The 6,499-nt window shown below is 37.9% G+C and overlaps 1 protein-coding gene across 1 annotated transcript in view; it reads left to right on the top strand.

Moving 5' to 3' along the window:
* The first annotated feature begins 566 nt into the window (after positions 1 to 566).
* Positions 567 to 6,499, top strand: part of fcho1 (FCH and mu domain containing endocytic adaptor 1) — a 46,538-nt gene continuing 40,605 nt past the window's right edge. Inside the window, exon 1 of the mRNA XM_058783727.1 lies at positions 567 to 676. The gene's annotated coding sequence lies outside the window, so the exon portion shown is untranslated. The remainder of the gene's footprint in view (positions 677 to 6,499) is intronic.

Here is a 6,499-nt window from a genome sequence, read left to right as displayed (position 1 = left end):
TTAGCACATATAAATATGATTAATTGTGACATTGTGTCATTTCAATTATTGGCTGAACTTGATATATATAATTTTGTGATGGAATTGTGTGCTTCTTTGAAAAAATATCAAAAAGACATTTTTGCTCTTTTATTATTGTATTTTCATTTCAATTTTTCCTGTGCAAATGCATAAATCGCAGTTATCAGAAAAATATTTGATGCGCACTTTGCCAAATTTGCTTTTGTGCTGAGTGCTTCGTTTTTGTGGCCATTTGGACAGCGGTTTGTCTTTATGAATTTCGGAAAAGAAATGAACTTGCATGCATTACAATAATCGAACTCAAGGGTTCCCGCCTTTTGGAAAGGCTTACTTTGATTGACAAACACTTTGTCCAATGACTCTTGTCCTTGGCAGGTGGGCGTTGCCTCTTGAAATTGAGCCATTATTCTATTGGCTAGGAAAAGCGGCATTGGAAACGCAGTTGCCATGCCTACACGGTTTTGCTCCGGTGACGCTTGAGTGACGGGAAAGGTGAACCAATAGGAGCGCAGGTGGGTGGGGCTTTTCGAACACTGTCAACTGTTCGTTCAAACCTTCTTACTCTCCGAGTCCGTAACACATTGAACGCGGCACGGTGGGAGCAACTACCGGCGTTGAAAATGAGCCACGTTGTTTTTACTGAAACTACAACCAGGTAACACACTTTTTACGTTTCTATGCACAGTATGAAGTCATTGGTTATGCTGTTGAAACATTTTACATAGAATGCAACATAATAGGCGTCCAACACTAGGCAGCTCTTCGTGTGTGTCACTGACAGTGAGGCTTTCCCCAGCGGAGCATCTCTGTTTCAGTGTGTCAGCATTGTGGAGCAAAAGGTTGATCATCCAACAAGGTCAGTTTTAGTTTGGGCTGGCAGCGCACAGCATGTGTTGTGCTGTTCCCCATCAGAGCATTATTTCCTCTGTCTAGAACAAAGACTTTAGACACGGTGCTTTCTGGAAGGAAGTTGCTGTGACAGAATAATGATGGGCAAAGTAGTGAAGATTTTGTGTCTCTTAGGTGGATTTAAAAGTTTGATAGATTCATTTGTTTTTTAATTATATCTGTTTTATGTTATATATCTTATCTTTTGCTTCAGGTCTTGCATTCAGTAACTGTATAGTAATATGACATGCCAACTATCTAACTAGTATCTACATTTATGTTATTAATGCTTATTTTAAAGCATTAGTAAATAATCCACCAATGACTTGTTCTTTTTAGTTTAACTAGCAACTATACATTTAGTTACTAGGACAGTATTTATTCCAATAGTGACTCTATTAATCAATTAAATTTGTCACTAGTACTTATACATTACATACAAGTGCTTATTTCTTTGCTATTAGTTGCTATGCCAGTTGAATGTAACACATTCCACATGATCTTTGGTTCATTATTCACTTCAGATCAGTACTTTTTCCAGTTGTTACTGGTACCTAATTTTACTAGTAGCTATTCATTTGGCACTAATACTTGTATCTGTTCCAGCTTTGTTTGCATTTATGTTTTAGATTCTAGTATTAATTTATGAAACACATGTGTCTGTTCCAGGTGAATCTATAGAATAGTTAGTAAAACTGGAATAGGTACCAGCAATTGCAAGTGAATAGATATTATATGAAACTAAAATTTCCATTGAGTGACACACATGTTCAAATTGTAAATCGCAACAATAGAACAGTTAACCTGCTTGTCATTAATGGTAATGAATAAGTATACTAGCGACTGAACAGATACAAATCACTAATAATAAATTCTACCAGTATGTAATGAAGTACTAAAATCAAATGAATGATTACTATTGAAACAAAAACATGTAAAAAAATAAAAATAAATAAATATATATATATATATATATATATAACTGGATTACTTTCTAGTAACAAGTACTGGTACTGGTTAGTTTTAAGGAATACTTTTTTTAGAATGGCTTGTCTTTATATCCATGTAGATTCACTAAGATTCTAAAAGCAGCTCTATTTAGACTGTTGAATTTCATGCCTTATAGGATGCATCATTTGTTTTGCAAATTGTGTGGATGAATAATGTCCCTGTTATTCTTGATTAAGTGGATCAGGAGAAATATCTCTAGAAGTGGCCAGTCGCCTGTTCGGAAGTGTGGCAGGTTATTTCTAGAAACACTTGGTGCACAGTGTCACATCCTGAGCTATAGTGCCATGTGGTTATAGATTTGTGGAGAATGGCTGCAGGCTAGTTTTTCATATTCCCACAAAGTCAAAAGAGTTTGCAAAGCTGAGTTGTTGTGCAACACAGATCCTGGGGCTCATATGCACTGTACTCTACTATTTAACTTCACTGTGTGATCTCTTGCAGCGTGTTTTGTAAATGCGCGGCATGGTATTCCCACCACATGATAAGAGTCTTGTGATGCAGATGCAGATTGTCCTTTGAGTGTGTGTCTTGACTTGTTCTTGTTTAGTCTATCCTTAAAAGAACCCAGAGATACACAAATTTGTAATCTGTTACTGTAGTACACAAACATAACATTCTTAAGACAGTTAAGACATACTTGAGAGCATTGAGATGTGGCTAAGATAGGAAAGAATGCAGGAGTGCTTTTAAAAACAAATTAACAAACCATTCAATCATCTGATTCTTGTAATGCAGATACTTGTCAAATTGTGGTCCGTGAAAAATTCCAAGAGGTTCTCGAGTTGTGACCAGTAAAAAAAATCATTATGAATTAAACTGATTGTTAACATAAATTTTATGACCAAGTCTTTCTGTTCAGTTATGTAACTGTAATCAGTGTATGTGTTCATTTTACATTATTAGCTATTAAATACTTGCCTCGTTTTGCATTCATTAAGAAAGGAGAGCAAAGTCTGGTTGCAGTATTTTAAATTTAAGAGAAATAAGAAAAACAATCAGAAGTTATTAGTAAAAGTGAGATAAACCCAAGATATTGGGTTTATCAATATCTTGATATTTCTCCCAGAAATTTCTCCCAGGTGTGTCCTATTTTTATTTTGTTTATATGTTGAAGTAGTCTGCTATATTGAAGACCATCCGAATGCTATTTCAAGATTTCAGTGCACACATGTTGACATTATGAACACATGTAGACATTTTGATTCTGTACCATGACTAGTCACATTATGCATTTTGACTTTCTTAATTTCCAAAACGGTTGGTTTTTAACACTTCTAGCATTGCACTTATCTCAGAATAAAAGCTAACAACTTTTAAAGCCTGTTAGAAATTCAAAATTAATTCACTGCAAAGGATATAAGGCTTTTAATAGAAATGAAACTAACTCATAAACTGTTTTTCTGAGTAGTGTGTGATGACGTCTGAGTCTTGCAAACAGTTTAATTTTTAGGCCAGGACTGTAGACTGATATTGCTGCATTTCCTCTGTATGCACGAGAGATCTCATCCAGTGCTGCACGGCTCGCCAGTGCAAGCATGCAGAGTGCATTGTTTTTTGTTTTGTAGAGTAAGCTATTCTCTCTGTTAAAAGTTTCATACTGATTTTGGAGGCTATTTCATGCATCCTGTACATCCTGTCTCACCTTATATAAAAGACTGACTAGAGCTCTGAACCCTGTAGTTATCTGGATGATTCTGAGTCTTACTCAAGTGAAGAGCTTTGAAAGGGCTCTACATCTCATCTCCAGCTTTTAGCTTCCTTTACTGGAGGTCATGCAGTAGATAATTTGACCCCAAACCGGGCCTGCTGAGTTGTAGTCAATCTGGCACTATTTAAGTCGAGGTAGATCCATTATCAGGCCCGAAAGAGTCGAGACACATGAAAGCCGACGTGGTTTGGGATTAGAGGGATCATTCAGAAATACCACTGACTCTGAAGACCTGCAGAGAAGGTTAGAGAGAGGGAGGTGGGGGATGCGCAGTACTTTGCATTTAAATTTGAATCGGCTTGAATTGGTCCTGTTGATTAGACTTCATCAGAGGGAACCTGCTGTGCTGTATTAGCATGAAGGAACATCAACTTATTTTAGCAGAGTAAGAACCTGAAATTTCAAGGAGTCATTTTTTTTTCTTTTGTCATCCGCTGTTAACTAGTGGTCGTTAGCATCAGCATTGAAAGATTTGTAGTTGTGTGTCAGTGCTGCTGGCTCTCCTACATTCCTGCCAAGCAGGACAGCGCCTGTGGGCAAAGCTTGGCAGCCCGTGGCAGATGGAGGATTTCTGTCTGTTGGGCTGTCTAGAGGCACACAGAAGCCTGGAGAAGGGAACGTGGCTCTGAGCCTAGCCTGATTGTGGGTCATTGTTACATGAATTGGATGTGGGACTTTTCCATAAGTATCAATTTGTGTCAGCTTGTTTATAATTAAATGTTTTAATAGAACAGTTCACCCAAAAATGAAAATGTTGTCATTTGATCATCCTCAACTCCTTGTCATTTTCTTCTATGAAACGCAAAAGGAGATCTTATAGGGAGAATGGCTAAGATCCTTCCTTACAAGGAAAGTGAATGGTTGTTTATACTGTTAAGCTTCAAAAAGTATCATAAAAGAAGACCGTACATAAGTCATATGGTAGCTTTGTGTGAGGAACATACCCAAAATCACAGATGATATATACTTTAGTTTGCTGTCAATAATGCACTGTAAATATATCCTGTTAAATTTATGCTAAAAAAAAAACATAACTTTATTTCATCAAGTGATTTAATGTTAATATGCCAGTATGCTCGAAGTACCAAAAACTACTTTAAATCATAAAATGAGCTGATAACCACTGTGATAATCACATTGGAAAGGTCGCGTTATTTTCTAGCGGAAGAAATCTTTTAGATTTCAAAAAATTTAAACTTCAAGGATATGCACACAATCGGACCATTTTGAACAATAAATTGATACAAAGACATATAAATATGTGTCATTCAACATACAACAACTTTTGAACGGTCCTCCTTCTCCACACTTATAAACACTGGGTTGGTACCTCCGCCTATACGTCATGTGTATCAGGAAATTTTGATTCTGGAGTGAACTAATATTTTAAATAGTGCATGGATTATTGACTGGATTATGGATTTATGGATTATGGACTACTTTTATGACATTCATGCCCACCAGCTCTGTTTGTTTTACAAACACTTAAATAGGCTAAATAAGGCTATTGCCTGCAAATCAGTGGAAATTAGATTAGTAGGCCACTTCATCAGTTTGACATTTGGTGAATGGTGAATTATGGTCATGTATGTAAAGGCAGAGAACACTGGGAAACAAATTGAAGACCCATTGAACTGCTTTGAGTATAAACTGTCAGTTTTCCTTTTCAAGGTTTTAACAGTGAAATTATCGTTTGAGTACAGACCTCATGACTACATGCTGAGTGGCATGATAATAAATGCTAGTTTACAGGAAATCTCAGTGGCGTGTAATTGCACCATTGAGATGCAACTGTCCCCGAATTCAGAAGACCCTAATCAAATTTGCTATCTAGGTCATTTATGAGACGCACGCTGACCCAAAAAAACTGAGAAAGCAAAAGTAAGCGATGCCAGAGAATAGGACGATGTTTATCACTTGTGTTGCTAATGCACCTCTGCCGATGTCTTCTAGATGTGTTCTGTCATTTAAATATGCTGTTGGGCTGCACAAACATGGTTCAGTGATCTGAATTTATTAATGCATTGTGTACAATTGTTGATTCTGCATGCACTCATATGGCTTATGCAGCTGGGTGATGCACCGGTTGGAGGTGAGCTCTGGCCTCCTGTCATAGACTGTGCTCGAGTACTACTGACAACAACAACAGCATTCAGCACAGCACAAAAGCCAGCAGAGACTGGTTTCATTCTCCTGGGCTCTGATCAGAGAAACAAGCTGGACTCTGTTGGTGTGGAAGGATATATGGCTGTTGTCCACGTGGTGCCATTTGCCTGTACTGTTCAGTGATGTGACATTCAATGTTGTCTTAATCGCTAATTAGTTTATAGCAGACAATTTATTATCTAAAGTGGCTGAGACTTACTTTAGAAAGAGGAAACCTGGGGTTTAAGACCTTGTTCTTATTATTTTGGTGATAGTTCATTAGTCATCACCCGTTTGAGAATTTGAACCTTTAACCTTTGGGTTTCCAGTCCAGATTGTCGTGGATTGGGGAAGTCGTGGCCTAATGGTTAGAGAGTCGGACTTGTAATCCAAAAGTCGCGGGTTCGAGTCTCAGGTCCGGCAGGAATTGTAGGTGGGGGGAGTGAATGTCCAGCGCTCTCTCCACCCTCAATACCTCAACTGAAGTGCCCTTGAGCAAGGCACCGGACCCCCAACTGCTCCCTAGGTGGCATAAATGGCTGCCCACTGCTCCGGGTGTGTCTTCACTGCTGTGTGTGTGCACTTTGGTACACTTTTGGTCTTTAAATTGAATCAGTTGAGCAATGTTCCAGCAGCACTGGGACTTTTGACTGTTTAAATCAGTCTACTTGTCTGTGTTTGCCCTTTCTAGTCAATCTGTGCAATAGTGTTGGAGATTTTTCAGTG

Source organism: Onychostoma macrolepis, chromosome 08 (genome assembly GCF_012432095.1).
Source record: "Onychostoma macrolepis isolate SWU-2019 chromosome 08, ASM1243209v1, whole genome shotgun sequence".
Lineage (NCBI taxonomy): Eukaryota > Metazoa > Chordata > Actinopteri > Cypriniformes > Cyprinidae > Onychostoma > Onychostoma macrolepis.
This window is presented reverse-complemented; position numbering and strand designations above follow the sequence as displayed.